The sequence below is a fragment of the Canis lupus genome, chromosome 28, assembly GCF_048164855.1.
Source record: "Canis lupus baileyi chromosome 28, mCanLup2.hap1, whole genome shotgun sequence".
Taxonomy (NCBI): domain Eukaryota; kingdom Metazoa; phylum Chordata; class Mammalia; order Carnivora; family Canidae; genus Canis; species Canis lupus.
The window spans coordinates 18,936,910-18,955,014 of record NC_132865.1 but is presented as its reverse complement, the minus strand read 5'-3'; the positions used below and the strand labels follow the sequence as shown (position 1 = coordinate 18,955,014).

At 37.5% G+C, this 18,105-nt stretch overlaps 1 long non-coding RNA gene across 2 annotated transcripts; it reads left to right on the top strand.

Moving 5' to 3' along the window:
• Positions 1 to 1,547: 1,547 nt before the first annotated feature.
• LOC140619969 (uncharacterized) lies at positions 1,548 to 16,553 on the top strand. Of its 2 annotated transcripts, none has more exons than XR_012019727.1 (4): positions 1,548 to 1,690; positions 3,102 to 3,232; positions 4,343 to 4,425; positions 16,386 to 16,553. It is a non-coding gene; the product is annotated as an uncharacterized lncRNA (long non-coding RNA). The 2 variants fall into 2 exon arrangements; XR_012019728.1 differs by lacking the exon at positions 16,386 to 16,553 and adding an exon at positions 11,059 to 12,111.
• Positions 16,554 to 18,105: the final 1,552 nt, after the last annotated feature.

Here is an 18,105-nt window from a genome sequence, read left to right as displayed (position 1 = left end):
GGGGAAATTGATGTAATGAACAGAGGTATGGCTTGGTTAAGTGGGTGGACTTGGGACTCAGTCTCTCTTAATTTAAACCCCAATTCTACATTTGCCAGGTATATGACTTAACCCTGCTCTCAATTTGCTCATCTGTAAGATGGAGAAATGAAAGCACCAACCCTGGGATCCCTGGGTGGCGCAGCGGTTTGGCGCCTGCCTTTGGCCCAGGGTGCGATCCTGGAGACCCAGGATCGAATCCCACATCAGGCTCCCGGTGCATGGAGCCTGCTTCTCCCTCTGCCTGTGTCTCTGCCTCTCTCTCTCTCTCTCTGTGACTATCATAAATAAATAAAAATTAAAAAAAAAAAAAAAAAGAAAGCACCTACCCATTAGAGTTGTTATTTTACCTTAAGAAGTTTGTGTGAGGATTAAATGTAATGCATATAAAACATGTAGAAAAGTGATAATTACATGGTAAGTATTTAAGAAATATTAGTTATTGTGCATAGGAGTTCTAGAATCTCTACATTTATCAGGGAATTCATCTAAGTCTGGTTTATTAAGGAGCCCTTGTCATCCTTTTTTTTTTATTAATTGGAGAACATTGCAGGCTTTCTCATACTACATTAACTAACCTAAATATTTATCTAGGGCTCTCTCTAAACTAACAGGCTCTGCCCTAAGCCAGTGTATTAAGCAGGGAATACATCCAGACTTCTTTAAGTTACTTTCCAAAAATAACAAATCTCTGAACATGCAGTACCCTTTAAAGCAGCGTTTAATCTGTGGGAGAATGTGGACTGTCAGTTTGGAGCTACAAAAGCCATCAAGGTTTATATTTTGTATATAAGTGCCTGTAAGGGACTCTGCTAACAAACTTGGTACATCAGATCACAGGTGAATTTGGGAGAGATCACATTCATGCACTCATTCAAAGCATAGGGAGGCTCCCTATTCTGATAGCAGCAATACTTAACAATGGTGAAGCTGGGCAGTGAGGAAGAATATTTATAATAGACTATATTGTTCAAAAAATAAGTTTATAATACAAATCATAAAAAAGATGCTATTTGTCATTAAAGCAGATTTCATTTTCCTAGGATGAGGTCTTTACATTTTCAGACATTTATCATCACTTCTAAGCACTGTCTCAGGTGACTGGCAAGTAGGGGTAGGGAATCTGTAGTGCCCTCAGCTTTCCCTGGAATTATCCATATAGAGTACATGTCAGTGAGAGACAGAGTCGTCTTATCTCTGAGACTGAAATCCTGGATGTTCTCAGGAGGACAATAATTGTGAAAAACAAGCTAGCAGCAAGTACATATCTAGCTCCCTGGGGTAATTCCTCAAAGCCTACTGATGAGGCAAGTTTACAGGATCCACTCTCCCAGAGCCAGCATCTGACACCAACACCTCTGGCAAAAGGACGCATGGCTGTAACTTACAAGTGTGGGCCAAAAGGGCGGGTTAGGAAAGGCTTGATGTGGTTTATCTCATAAGGGAAACAGAAGAGAGTTATGACCTCACCCTTAGCTTGGAGGCTTTACAGTGCCTTGGGAGATACACACTGGCCTTGGGGTTAAGCTTGTAGAAAGCCCATGTCAACAGAGGGAAACACTGTGACCACCTGTGTACTTTGGCTGCAATAGTGTGTACACAACAAGTGCATACAAAGGCCTGGGAAAAACACAGGAAAGCAAAAGTTGAGGTAGGTGCAGCTGAGTAAGATGGCTCTTCTCGGGATACCCATGAGCATCGCTTAGCCACCCAGTTCATTTAGTTTGGTCGACTTGCTCAGGCTTACCATAAAGTCCACTGTGAACCTGGAAGGAGGGCAGTTGCCAAATGGTACACACTGTGGAGGCATCCTGAGGTCACAGTGGAGCTGGACAAGTCGTCTGAAGGGGAAAGAATCTGAAGTACAATTGAAGATGACTTCACAGGAGAGTTGAAAATCAAGTTAAAGGTGACACTGAAGAGTAGTGAGCTTGAATCAGAGTAGTTCCAAATGGGCCAGGGGTTTCTGACTGATGGGTACTGTGAATCAGGAAGGAGCTCCTGACTCTGGTCCCTTCCATTGACAGAAGTGTTTATGTGGCAAGCAGGCAGCTATTTCTTATGGGGGCAGGACTAGATGTTTGATGAGGGTGTGCAGGCAACATCAACTCAGAAACCAAGCTTTCTTATCTGCACTCTGAAGGGTATTATTACAACTGGCTTCAGGTAATATTACGACTTAAAATTAAAGCATGTAAGTAATTGCATGAAATTGCAAAAAAAACAAAAGCATGAAAAGTAATTACTCTCTTACCATCCAATTCAGCTATACTTTGAGGAAGCGGAAAGGAAATCTGACTTTAGGAACATTTTCCATTGACACACAAAAACAAACTTGCATAGCCATGACCATTTCAGTCTTATGTGATTGGTTTTGTAGTCTTTGCTTTTGACAGGTACACAGATTATATTGCCTTTGGAGTAACAAAAAATAATGTCATTCACTTGTACTTACTTCACAGAGGATTCAAGTGTTCTCACTTTCATGCCCTTATTTTCTCCTAGGAAGTCTGTGAACTATTATCTAATTTAATAGAGGATGCATATTTTACAAATAAGATAGCAGAGCTAACAAATGATAGATACAGGACTAGAATCTAGTACCTCCTTTCAATTACAACAAAGAAATAATATTGTTTTCTAAATCTTAAGTTACAGCAAAGTTCATCACTATATTTTGGCCCTGACATGCCTTTTAGTTGCTTTCTGCACCCCACTGCCTTTTCACTATACTTGGAAAAAGATGTTTGTGTAGATATATGGAAAAAGAAGTTAAATGTCATAATTTCATGCTTAGGGCAGATGGTTTATCAACATCCTCAGTCTACAGTTACTCAGGCCCACTTCCCTATGGAATTGTAAACTTCTTAGATTCCAGTGGTTGTTTAGAATCTATTACCTTTGAAAGCAATTGGTCAACATTTAATTTGCCAGGCAAAGTATTGTCATATACCAAGTAGTCATATGAGGCTTTGAAAGAATTGATGTGCCTCACACAGGTTTACTTCTATAGTTTGCCGATTTTTAGTCCCTGCACTTTTAATACTATTTTTCACTAATAGTGGTTTCAACTTGATTACATGCTTGAGGCACAGCACTCACTTAAGATGTGTTTCCAGAGCTCAAGGGCCCTAAGCCATCAAGAGGCCCCCATTACTGGGACAATGTGCATTCTATTCTATTGGTAAAACAGGTAAGCACAGGGCGGGGGGTGGGGGGGGGGTGGGGGGTGTGCATTGGTCAAGGGCCAGAAGAAAAGGCAATTACCTCACTGCATTTATCACAGCGGCGGCATACCTGAGTGCTGAGAGAATAATTTGAACCATATCTCAAGTAATTTAATTTGTAAAAAGTAGATATATGCTTCTAGGCTTCATACCAGACTAAGAGAAGAGAGGGTAGAGATGTTCCTGGAACTATGAGTGGAAAAAGTTATTTCAAACTTTTATTATCAGGTGGCAATAGAGATGAACTTTAGGTTTACCTCAGCTTAGCTTTCTTCATGGCAGTGGCAACAAGATTAAGAAGTTGAGTTTATTTTTCTATTATTTTTAGTTTTCTTATGGTTTTATTGTTTTACTTATATCTTTTCAAGTTTTTATTGAAATTCCAGTTAGTATGTAGTATAATGTTGGTTTCAGAAAAAGATTTTAGTGATCTAGTGCTCATCACAAATGCTCTCACCCATTTAACCTATCTTTGCTGTCCCCTCTCCCACCCTCCTGACAACTTGTCCTCTTCAGCAACCATCAGTTTGTTCTCTATAGCTAGGAGTCTCTCATAGTTTGCTTCCCTCTTTTTTCCCCTTCCCCGTTCATTTGTTTTATTTTGTTTCTTTAAATTTACATATGAGTGAAATCATGTGCTATTTGTCTTTCTCTGACTTATTTCACTTAGCGTAATACTCTCTAGTTCTGTCCACATTATTGCATATGGCAGAATTTCATTATTTTTTAAGGCTCAGTAATATCCAGTTTATATCTGTATTCTTATGTGGACATTTTACAGAGAAATGGCTATTGGAAGCTGGGTATATATGAAGTACAAATCCAAGCTCTGGAGTGCTCAGTCTTGCTGGACTATTGGATAAGGCAAGGCACAGATAAATCACTGAAGTTTGATTTGAGGAATACATACCAAAATTCATCCCCCCTAATGTATCTCTGCTTTATTAAGGCTTTGCATCATTTTTCTTCAGAATTTTTATAGAGAGGCTGGAATTCTTTATTTGCATAATGCACAGCTAATCTGGAGAACAATAGTTATTTTTGAAGAAATTCACTTATCTGACAGTCTTTTCTAGGTATCTGCAAAACGATCTGAAGGATGAAGACATGTCCTGGCAAAATTACTTTGTGGAAGCTTCAAAGTCAGCTATCATTTGCGGTAAGAGAAAAATAGGTTCTGAGAAAAAAAAAGTAGGAAGCATGAAAATAGGAAATCCAGAAGTTCAAGAGGATGGAGGCTGGGAAACAGTGACAGATGGGCATAATGTTTGAGATTTATGACAAGGACTTTCATCTTGGGTATCTTAGATGTGTTCTGTTTGGGGGAGGGAGGGAACATCAAATTATATTGGTCTTGTTGCTGGTTGGAAACATGCAACCTGCATTCTGGAGAAAGGGGCAGACTAGTTGGATGTCACAGGCACAGAGGTGTCAGCTAAAGTCAGGAAAGAAGTGGAAGCCAGCTAGGGAAATTCTGTACAGTAAGAAGGCTGAGGACCAATCATGAGTAACAGCAGCATTTGCAGGGCGGGTTGGGGAAGAGGTCACAGAGACAAAGCATTTCCACAGGCAGGAAGACAGAATTTGAGAAAGGAGAAAGTGGTAAACAATGTCAAATGCTGTGGGGAGCTTAAACAAGATGATGGCTGAGGAATATTATTTAGACTTGAGAATTAGCAAGACCCTGTATTTCTGCCAGAGAAGGTTCAGTAGAGTTTTGAGGGCAGAATCCACAATCTAGTGGTAGAGGTGTAAATAATACCTAGGGAAGTAGGGCAGCCTGGGTGGCTCACTGGTTTAGCACCTGCCTTCAGCCCAGGGCGTGATCCTGGAGACCCGGGATCAAGTCCCACATCAGGCTCCCTGCATGGAGCCTGCTTCTCCCTCTGCTTGTGTCTCTGCCTCTCTCTCTCGGTGTCTCTCATGAATAAATAAATAAAATCTTAAAAAAACGAACTAGGGAAGCAGAGGAATGGCATAGAATGCTTTATTGTATAAATTCAAAAACAGAGTGCTGAGGTTTGAATTCCTGCTTTGCCATTTAGTAGCTATGCCCTTGGGCAAGTTATGAACATTTTTGTACTTCAAGTTTTACATCTAGAAAATGACAGTAATAAAGGCTGTGAGGATTAAATATTTTATTTTATATGTAAAACACTTAGAATTGTACCTGGCCTATAGTATGTGCTATATATAAATGTATTAGTATTTTTTATTATGCCTTAAAGAAGCACATATGAGAAATAAAGTTGAGAAATGTATTAGTTTTCTATGGCGGCATAACAACTTCCTATAAACTTTGAGGCTTAAAACAATAGTGACTTATTAGCTCACTGTAGGTCAGGATGCCAGGCAGAGCTTGATGGAGTTCTCTCCTCTGTTCCTCACAGTTGTGCAATCAGGGTGTTGGCTGGTCTGCATTTATTTCTGGATACTCTGAGAAAGAACCTACATTTCATTCAGGTTGTCATCAGGATTCAATTACTTGTGGTTGTAGGACTGAGATCCTTCTTTCCTTGCTATCAGACAGAGTCACTCTCCACTCCTAAAGGTCACTCACACTCCTTGCCATGTGCCACCTCCATCTTCAAAGCCCAACAATGGAGAATTCATGCATTTGATTTCTCTCACTCGCTTGGTATATGCTGTATGGCCAGTTTGTGGAAACATGCCCTGAATATCCCTATTAATATTATCTTGAGAATGTAGAGATTCTGTATTCTCTATATATTGCTGTCACACAGAATGTGAGGAACATGTTCAGCATTCAAGGTCAGAGTCTCTGGGGGTGACCACCCAGAGCATCTCCATTGTAACGAGGAGTGTCCAGATGGCAGGCCTTAGATCTTCTTAGAACACTGGCCAGGCAAGGAAGGAGAGGCTACAGATAATTGCTATATTAAGTGGCTACACTATAAAAGCAAGCTAAATGTTTGGTGCACATAAATCCTAGCAGCAGATACTTTATCCAGTCTGTGGCTCCTGGACTCCCTGCACGTAAGTTCCCCCAATAAGTCTATGTCTCAACCACTATCTCTAGGTCTTTCTTCAGCCTCATCAGATTATCACCCATCCTTGGCTTAAAGTCTGCTAAGGTGTGGTGACTCACTCACTTAACTTTCTTTTTCCCCCTACAAGAAAGAGCACCATCCCTTCTTAGAGCTCATCTTTTTAGGTAAGTCCCATAAAAAATAATCTCCCATTATTCAAGTCGGGTATGCCATATAACATAAGCAAATTATAGGAATGATATTCTGTTATATTCACAGGTCTCTCCCATACTCATACGATAGATTATACGAAAGCATGGTCATCAGGGTTCATCTTAGAGTTCTGCCTATCATAATGCAGAAAATTAAGTTTTTGTGGATTAGATTGGTATGTTTACAGTTAGAGGGCAAATAACCAGCAGAGAGGGAAATGTTAAAGAAAATAGGAGAAAAAAAAGGTGATATTTTTTCTAGAGTTATATTGTGAAAAGGAGTAGTTATATACGGTATTGAGGACAGAGCTAAATGGGTAACACTGGGAAGGAGCAGAGATATCTCTGAGACTGCAGGAAAGATGATTATAACATGTCACTGTATTCCTTGATGGTTAGTAAACAATCTCAAAACTATGGCATATAAAAATGACCAATTATTTTTCATGCATCTACAGGATCCAGCTGATTTTGGCTGAGCTCTCTCATGCATCTTTGGTTCAACTGGTCCAATTCCATATCTAAATGTTGGCTCTGCTCCATGGTTAACTCATTCTCTTTCTGGTACAAACAGGAAAATCCAGGCAACTCCTTCTCATGGTGATAATAGGTGCACAAGATTTCTCGGGGCCTAGGCACTGGTATACCACCACGTCTGCCTTATTTTAGTTGCCAGCTAGTCGTGTGTCTAGTCCTGTATGAGATTATAAGTACACCACAGAGATATGGGGGCATGGAAGAATTTACATCAATACAATCTACTAGAATGATAAGTTTGGAAACAGAACTATAAGTGGTGATGACATTTACACTTAATGGCATCTAAGTTTTTGGTAATGGGAGAAGACTATGAAATTTAATTTTTATTTGGACACAAGGAAAGTCACACAGACACACAGAAAAGATCTCTCTTTGAATGTTTACAGGGGACAATGGCTTACCTTGATTAAAGGAAATCTAAAAGGGATCTGTGGTAAATTCAAACCACTATGTAAGGCTAAATTAGAAAGCCATTTAATATTAAGGTAATGTGCTGGTTATCCTTCCATTGTAGATCCATTTTCCACCTTCTCATCTCTATACTGCAGGCAACTGTCCTGCCTGGATTGTTCTCCATTGGTCACCAGGTTCTATTTGGATTCAGCCAATAATGAAGCACTAGGAGTAAGGTCTGGGGTTTATTCTCCAGGTCTCTTCCCTGAAGATTGAGTCTTGCTACACTAGGCCATAGCACCTGTAAGGCAGCCCTCTGCATATGTTGCCACTTTAGGTTCTGGTAGTTTCTTCTTCCTCTTGCCTTTTCAGGATTAGGGATAGTAAGGCTTTCCATTTCCACTAGCCTTAATGCCTTAATGTCCTATATTCCATTTAATTGGTTTCCTAACACACTGCCCACACTTGGTATAATTTTTCTTTATTTTTTTTAATTTTTATTTATTTATTATAGTCACAGAGAGAGAGAGAGAGAGAGAGAGAGAGAGGCAGAGACATAGGCAGACAGAGAAGCAGGCTCCATGCACCGGAAGCCCGATGTGGGATTCGATGCCGGGTCTCCAGGATCGTGCCCTGGGCCAAAGGCAGGCGCCAAACCGCTGCGCCACCCAGGGATCCCGGTATAATTTTTCTAAACGTTCCTCAGTAGTCTAATTTCAGTGTGTCACCTGCTTCCTGTTAGGACTCTGATTAATCTAGTTAAGGATTTGGGACCTCATTTAGTAAGCAACGAGAAACAAAGCATTAGGAGAGGTCTATAAATGGAACTGTGTTGTGGGAAGGTTAATATGAAAGCCACAAAGAGAGAGCATTATAGGAGGCAGCAAAGCACACAGGAGACTCACAACTGTCCAGATGATAGGGCATGAGGGCCAACACCAGAGGTAGTGCTGTGGGCATGGAAAGGGAGAATGGGTGCAAAAGCAACTGTGGGAACAGAATGGATCAGTATCACAGCATTTGGTAGCAGTTAGATGGTCAGGATGAAAGAGCATGATATTTCCAAAATTTTCAGCCTTGAGAGCTAGGAGATGAGTAATACCATTAAGAACAACCAGGGATCAAACCAGGGATCACAAAAGGATACAATGTTCTGTTTTTGACATTTGGAATTTTCCATGTGATGTTCAGTGTCCTATATATAATTGGAAATGTTGAACTTGGGAGATAGATCAGGCCTGGGAATAATTTGGAGGTTGTCCACAGAGATTCAACAGTAATCAGTTTGAGGTGCAGGGAAAGAAGCAGATACAAAGAAGGGAGAAACAAAATACATGGTCTAAGCTTGGTTTGGAAATACAGTTTCTGAGACTAGGAGGAGGAAGGGAGGAGAGTAGCAGATAAACAAACTGAAACAAAAGAGTCTGTGTATTTCAACCCTTTAGTAAACTTTTTTTGAGAAACTAAATTTTTGTGGATTAGGAAGTTTGTTACTTTGTTTTTGTTTTATTTTGAGGGCCAAGCCTCCTAGCGTGGGTTTTGGTTTCTCTCATGAAGATCTTGGGCCTGGGGTGCCACTTATTTTTAAAAAGTGCAAACATTTCTTATTTTGCTTTTAGACCTTTATCATTTGATCCCTTACAAATGTAAGATCTTTTGATTAAGTGTTTTATTTTGTTTTTAAAATACTTTCACACTCAAGGACAAATAAGCTGCAGGAACAAAAATTGTATTAGCAATCCATGTCCATGCAATTCATAATACCTTCTGAGTATCATTGCTATTAATCTCGTTTCCTTGCCTATATCCTTTATGGACTTTATGTTAATCAATGATTATATTCCCATATAAAAGAAATCTAGGTCAATGGAACTTTATGTTTATGTCTATCAGAGGAATAGTCGTTTGAACATCAGTTTTTTTTTTAAATTTTTATTTATTTACGATAGTCACACACACACACACACACACAGAGAGAGAGAGAGAGAGAGAGAGGCAGAGACATAGGCAGAGGGAGAAGCAGGATCCATGCACCAGGAGCCCGACGTGGGATTCGATCCCGGGTCTCCAGGATCACGCCCTGAGCCAAAGGCAGGCGCTAAACCACTGCACCACCCAGGGATCCCTGAACATCAGTTCTTTAGATAATTCATTTGCATAGTGAATTAAGCCTTCTAATTCATTCATTTTGAATACTTCCCTATCTATAGACATTTTTTAGAATTGGATTTTCTTAAATTAAGGCACACACTTTTTATTGGACTTTTAACTCATCTGAGACAGCGTAGAGGCAGCAGTTTGAAAAGCACCTGTAGCTTATGTGAGGGAGATTGTTGACTAATATTATGACAGGTGCTATAGGCTGGGATTTTCCTGGGAACACAAGAGATGGCAGGAACCCTTTCTTTTCTTTCTTTCTGCCAGACTAGAGAACTAGAAATTTGAAGTTTACAAGAGCCAGTGTTAATGTTATCTATCTTACTAGCATCACAGCACTGTCCCTATTCCCCTGTGAACCATCCCTATGGAACCTGCCCACCTTGGCAGGCATCTATCCAAAGCAGCTTTTGCCAAGACACACCAGGCAAGCAGCTCCCAGCCAGACTGATGCCATTCTAAGTGACTCCTGTCCAGGCAATGGGGGAGACATAGCCACACATCAGCACCCCTACAGTTCCTACAGCCAAACCTCTTAGCTGGCTGTGTAGGGAGCTGGTCTTGCCCTTCAGTGCGCCTGAGAGACAGTTATGCTGACTGCTGCCTCTCTACCTAATGAGCCTATGGATGCTTCAGACAGGCCTCTCAATAGGGCAAGGAGCAAACTCTGCCCAAGGTGCCCATAGTAGGTAAAGCAGGTGACTGTAACCAACTAAGCTGAAGGCAACTGCAGCTCAGTCACATAGGAGGACACACCTGAAGCACCTGGTTCTGATGACCAGGGGGTATTGTGCTATAGGGCCCCAAAGGACTTCTTGTGTATGAGGCCCATTTTCAAGACCAAAAGATATAGGTGACCTACCTAGTACAAAGAAACAACACAGAGAGACCAATTGAGGAGACAGAATAATTCCCAAATGAAAGAACAAGACAAAATAAAAAAGAACTAAGTGAAATGGAGATAGGCAAGTTGCCTGATAAAGAATTTGAAGTAATGGCCATAGAAATACTTACTAGGAAAGAAAAAAAAATACTTACTAAGTTTGAAAAAGGCATGGGTGAACTCAAGTGAGAACTTCAACAAAAAGAAAATATAAAAAAGAACTGGGGATCTCTGGGTGGCTGAGCAGTTTAGTGCCTGCCTTTGGCCCGGGGCATGATCCTAGAGTCTCGGGATCAAGTCCCATGTCGGGCTCCCTGTGTGGAGCCTGCTTCTCCCTCTGCCAGTGTCTCTGCCTCTCTCTCTGTGTCTCTCATGAATAAATACATAACATCTTAAAAAAAAAAAAGAACTAGTCAGGGCTGAAAAATTCAGTTACAAAAACATACTAGAGGAAATCAACACAAGACTAGAAAACTAAAAATCAACAATAGACTGGAACAGATCAGTGATCTGGAAAGCAGGGTAATGGAAAGTGACCAAACTGAACAGAAAAAAAACATAGGATAGCTTATGGGAATTCTGCAGCATCATCAAGCATAATAACATTTGCATTATAGGGATCCCAGCAGTAGAAGAGAGAAACGGGGGCAGAAAACTTATGTGAAGAATAGCTGAGAAGTTCCTCAATCTGGAAAGGAAACAGCCAGATCCAGGAAGCATGGAGAGCCCCTAACAAGATGAACCCAAGGAGCACCACATCAAGACACATAACAATTAAAATAGCAAAAAAAGTAATGGTAAAAGAGAGAATCTTAAAAGGAGAAAAAGAAAATAATGATGTGCAAGAGAAACCCCATAAAGCACTCTACTGACATTTCAGCAGAAACTGCACAGGCCAAAAGAGAGTAGTGTGAAATATTCCAAATACTAAAAGGAAAAGAACCTGCAACCAAGAATACTATACCCAGAAACAGTATCATTCAGAATAGCAGGAGAGATAAAGGGTTTTCCAAACAAAATTTAAATGAGTACATTACCAGTGAACCAGCCTTAAAAGAAACATTAAAGGGAATTATTTAAGTGGAAAGAAAAGGCCATAACTAGAATTGAGAAAATTAAGAAAGGGAAAATTTTCATAAAAAGCAAACATGGTAAAATCAGTAGATTAATCACTTACAAAGCCAGTATATAGATTAAAATATAAAAGTAGTAAAATATATTTATAAAAATTAGCCAAGGGGTACATAAAATAAAATGACATAAAATATGACATACATAAGATGTGGAGGGGAGAGTAAAAATGTAGTGCTTTTAGATGTATTTGGACTTAAGTGGCCATTAACTTAATATAGACTGCTATACACATAAGATGTTATATATGAAACTAATGGTAGCCACAAATTAAAAATATATGATGCACACATACAAAAAAAAATGGAGAAAGGAATCCAAGCATAGACCATAAAACTACAAGGGAAAAGAACAAGAAGAAAGTAACAGAAGAACTTCAAAAACAACTAGAAAACAACAAAATAGCAGTACATACCTATCAAAAGTCACTTTAAATGTAAGTGAACTAAATGCTACAATCCAAAGAAATAGGGAGACTGAAGAGATTAAAAAAATGACCCATCTAAATATTGCTGGAAGAGACTCATTTCAGACCTAAAGACACATACATACAAAAAGGAAAGAGATAGAAAAACGTATCATGCAAACAAAAGCAACAAACAAACAAACAAAACAATCCAGGGTAGCAACATTTATATCAGACAAAATGGAGGGTATTATGCTGAGTGAAATAAGTCAATCAGAGAAGGACAAACATTACATGGTCTCATTCATTTGGGGAATATAAAAATTAATGAAAGGGAATAAAGGGAAAGGGAGAGAAAATGATGAAAATATCAGTGAGGGTGACAAAACATGAGAGACACCTAACTCTGGGAAATGAACAAGGGGTAGTGGAAAGGGATGTGGGTGGGGGGTTGGGGTGACTGGGTGATGGGCACTGAGGGAGGCACTTGGTGGGATGACCACTGGGTGATATGCTATATGTTGAACTCCAATAAAAAAATGTTAAAAAATAGGCTTTAAAACAAAGAGTAGCAGGAGACAAAGAAGGACAATACATAATGATAAAAGGAACAATCCAATAAGAGGTTATAACAACAGTAAATATCTATGAACCAAACATAGGAGCACCTAAACATAAAGCAAATATTAACAGACATAAAGGAGAAATTGACATTAATATAATAATAGTAGGGGACATTAATATCCCACTTACATCAATGGAAAGATAATCTAGACAGAAAATCAACAAGAAAATAGTGGCTTTTAATGACACATTAGGCCAGATGGACTTAACAGGTATATATTGAATATTCCATCCCAAACCAGAATACATATATTTTTTAAGTGCATACGAAGCATTCTCCAATGTGCCAAAGAAATCCAAGATGAAATAAAAAAATACATTGACACAAAAAAAATTTCAAATCTAATGATTTAAAATCTTTGGGATGCAGCAAAAGCAGTTCTAAGAGGAAAGTTTATAGTAATATAAGCCTACCTGAAGAAGAAAAATCTCAAACAACCTAACCTTATACCTAAAGGAACGGGAAGAAGAATAAGCAAGCCCAAACCCAGCAGGAGGAAGAAATAAGAAATATTAGAGTGGAAATATGAAATGGAGACTTAAAAACAATAGAAAAGACCAGTGAAACCAAGAGCTGGTTCTTTGAAAAAAACGCAACTGATAAACCTTTAGCCAGGTTTAGCCACTCATCAAGAAATAGAAGACTTGAAGTCAGAAATGGAGAAATCAATGGAGAAATATAAAAAATTATATTATGAAAAATTATATATCAACAAACTGAATATCATAGAAGAAATGGATATGCTTCTTAGAAGCAGATGATCATCTAAAATTGAGTCAAGGAAGGAATAGAAAATTTGAACAGATTACTGGTAATGAAAAAACCTCCAATAAACAAAAGTTCAGAACCAGATGGCTTCACAGGTGAATTCTACCAAATATTTAAAGAGTTAATACCTATTCTCCTCAAACTATTCCAGAGAATACATGAAGAAGGAAAACTTCCAAATTTATTCTACAAGGACAGCCTTACCCTGATATTGAAAACAGGCTAACACACTAAAAAAACAAAAAAAACAAAACAACCCCCCCCCAAACACAGGTAAACATCTCTGATGCACACAGATGCAAAAATTTTCAACAAATATTAACAAACTAAATCCAACAATACATTAAAAAAATCATTCACAATAAATCAAATAGGATTTATTCCAGGGATGCAAAGGTGGTGCAATATTTGCAAATCAATGTGATATATCACATTAACAACAGGAAGAGTAAAAATGATATGATCATCTCAATAGATGCAGAAAAATCATTTGACAAAATGTGACATCTGTTTTTTTTTTTTTAATGTGACATCTGTTGACAACAAAAACTCTCAGCAAAATGGGGTTAGAACATAATAAGACCAAATATGAAAAACCTAGAGCTCACATCATACTCAGTGGTGAAACACTGAGAGCTTTTCCTCTAAATCATGAATAAGGCAAGAATGTCCACTCTCACCACTTTTATTCAACATAGTATTTGAAGACCTAGCTACAGCAGTCAGGCAAGAAAACATAAAAGTCATCCACATTGGTAAGTTGAACTGTCACTATTTGCAGATGACAGGATATACATAGAAAACCCCAAAGACTCCATCAACCATCCCTTTGTCCCCCAACTATTAGAACTGATAAAGTCAGTAAAGTTTCAGGATAAAAATAAGCATACAGAAATCTGTTGCATTTCTGTACACTAATGATAAAATAGCATAAAGGGAAATTAAGTATTTCCATTAAGTTACACCAAAAAAGATATGATACCTAGGAATAAATTTGACCAAGGAGGTAAAAGGCCTATTCTCTCAAAACTATAAGACACTGATGAAACTGAAAATGATATCAGCAAATGGAAAGATGATATATGGTACTCATATAGTGGAAGAATTAATATCATTAAAATTTCCATATTACTGAAAGTAATCTACAGATTCAATGCAATTCCTACCAAATACCAATGGCACTTTTTCAAAGAATCTAGCATTTTCAAATTTTAGACTTGTATGGAACCACCAAAGACTTTAAATAGCCTAAGCAAATTTGTGAAAGAACAACAAACCTGGAGGTATCATAATTCCAGATTTTAAGATACATTACAAATCTATAGTAATAAAAGCTGGCACAAAAATAGACATGTAGTTTGATGGAATGGAAGAGTGAGCCCAGAAATAAAATGATACCTAGTTGGCAATTGAACTATGACGAAGGAGGCAAGAATATACAATGGGGAAAAGACCATGTACTCAATAAATGGCATTGGGAAAAGTGGACAGCTACATACAAAAAACAAAACAAAACTGAGCTACTTTCTTACATCATGCACAAAAGTCAAAATGTAATAAAGACCTAAATATGAGACCTGAAATCATAAAACTTCTAAAAGAAAATGTAGGCAGTAATCTCTTAGACACTTGTCTCTGTAATGTATTTATGGTATGTCTCCTGAGACAAGGGAAACAAAAGCAAACATAACTATTGTAACTACACAAAGATAAAAACTTTTGCACAGCAAAATAATCCATTAACAAAATGAATGGCAACCTAGTGAATCAAAGAAGATCTTTGCATTGGTGGATATTGATATACCCGATAAGGGATTAATATTAAAAATGTATCATGAACTCATACAACTCAAAAAAAAAAAAAAAGCCCAAGCAATCCAATTAAAAAATGTACAGAGACCTGAATAGATATTTTTTTTTTCTGAAGACAACCTACAGATGGCCAACAGAAAAAAATGTTCAGCATCACTAATCATCAGGGAAATGCAAGTCAAAACCACAATGAGATATCACAACAGTCAGAATGACTATTATTAAAAAGACAAGAAATAGCAAGTGTTGTTGAGGACATGGCATGAAAGGAACCCTCTGCACTGTTGATGAGAATGTAAATGGGTGCAGCCACTGTGGAAGTTAAAAATAGAAATGATCCAGTAATTTCACTACTGGTTATCTACCCAAAGAAAAGAAAACACTTGTTTTCTAGTTCGAAAAGATAGATGCTTATCTTTAAGCATAAGGGTATAAAGATACCCTTATGCTTATTGAAGCATTATTTACAATAGCCAAAGTATGGAAGCAATCCAAGTATACACTGATAGATGAATGGATAATGCAGAGATTGTATATGCATATACATATATATATACACACATACACATACATTATATCCACTTATATATATGTGTGTGTGTGTATATATATATATATAATGTCCATATGAAAGACTGAGATCTTGACATTTACTTAGAATATAAGTGAAATAAGTCAAATGGAGAAAGACAAATACCATATGATTTCACTTACATGTAGAATCTAATGAAACAAATGAACAAAACCCAGATCCTTAAGTGGTTGCTAGAAGGCAGGTTGGTGAAGATAGGTGAGACAAGGGATTAAGAAATGTAAATTTCTAGTTATAAAGTAAATAAGTCACAGTTAAAAGATATAAATGAAAAAATAGCATAGAGTATATAGTCAACAGTATTATAATAACATATATATGGTGACAGATGGTGACTATACACTGTGATGAGGATTGAGCGATGTATAGAATTGTCAAATCAATCTGTTGTACTCCTAAAACTAACATAAAATTGTACATAAATTGTATTTTAACAAAGATTATTGAGATAATATATTTTAAAATTAAAAATAATTTTTCACTTTGAATTTTGGATAACTAAATAGTTTTGATGGCTTGGGGATATTAGGTGGGAACTTTCATTTATTACATATCTATAGTAAGTAAATAACTTGAATCAACAAATTCAAGATGTACCTTTTAATTTCAGTTCAGAATGCTGGGGCAAACTAACACCAGGTTCCAAGAAGAGAAGAGTCACAAAGAACTGTTGCTAATGATCCTCTCATTTGTGCACCTAGCACAATTGGTAAAGGTTTGACTAAAGCACAGTTTTACTTCCACATCTATAATAAAATAGCATTTGTTTGTGGAGATATTTCTTTTCTCCAGCATCACTTGCTAACACCAATTCCTATTACTGAAGACAAGGTTTTTGGTTTGGTCAAGGTTGAAACTCTGGATTCTGGAACATGAGCCACTTTTTTGTTTTCTATGTGTCTGTTAGATCTGGTCTCCATATTAAGAAGACTTCCCTCTTATACCACATGTGGAATTCAACTTAGGGTGGAAACAAGAAAGCATTAAATCATCTGTTGAAAATCCTAAACAATTCAAAAGTCAAAACATACTACATTAGGCATTTTCATTTGGATCCCACTTGTGAGATATGTGTGATACTATGTTGAGATTAATTCAGGCTCATATGACTAGCTGGATCTGGCAAGGCTTACTTTAAATGTATAGTTAAAAAATGTATTTCCAGATCCAAATATATGTAGCAGATAATATAAAGCTAGCTGTGCCAAAACAATTTGAATTTTTGAAATACACTTAAAAAATGTATTTAGCTCTCCAGTGAGGGGTAGTTTAGAACAAGAAGCAGCAATTTGTTGTGTGAGAGCAGTGCAGTAAGACTTGTGAAATCTGTTCCATATTAGCTCTGAGAACTTGGACAGCAGATGATACTTTGAGCCTTCATTTCTTTAACTGTCAACAAGATGAATGATATTTTCTCTAGGTACCTGTGATACAGAAAGATCAAAAATGTGATGATGTGCTTGATAAACTATGAAGTTTTATACCTTGTTTACCAGTAACATTTACAGAACATTTATTAAGCACTGTGCTAGGATTATTAGGCTTGGAATAAACAAAGATGAATAATACATCTGCCTTCTAAGAATTTGTGGTCCTACACAGTGTATGGGAAACAGACATGTAAAGAAAAAAATACAACCTATTACAAATAGTGTAAAAAGGATACAGTAGAAGTTTTAAGCAGTCAATTTAGTTGGAGGAGTCAGGAAAGGATTTCCACAAAAAGTGATCTGAGTAGGTGTTACTAGATCGATGGAAATAGGAGGGTGGTGTTAGTAGATATTCTTTCAGGAAGAGGCCAATATAAACAAAGGTGATAAGGATGAAATAGCATGGCTTGTTAGAAGAACTATAAAACTACATACGTGGACTGTTTTGCTCTTGACTTATTTGTATCAGATACTTAATAGAGTGATGATCTTAAGTCAAATATCAATAAAACCAAGGGATATGAATTCTTTATGAAAGCACATAGAATATATGGACTTTTATTCCTACCTTTTCTGAATATATTCTAAATGGCAACCAGTAGTGCAAAACATAAGATTTGGACTGGATTTCATGATGCAATAAAGAGTTTGGGCAAGGTCTCAAGGATGCTAGGTGTATAAAAGGCATCATTTGTCATATTTGATAGTAGAGGTGGATTTGGAAAAAAATTAAAGTGATTTTTCAAGACATTCACTTATTCACAACTATGCATGTAAGGAAAACATGAATTATGAATTTAAAAAATACTCAAGTTATCAAAAATAAATTTAAACTACCATAATGAATATTTTCTCCTCCTTGCTCAGCTGCTCATAGTGGCTCCCACAAAACAGTCCAAA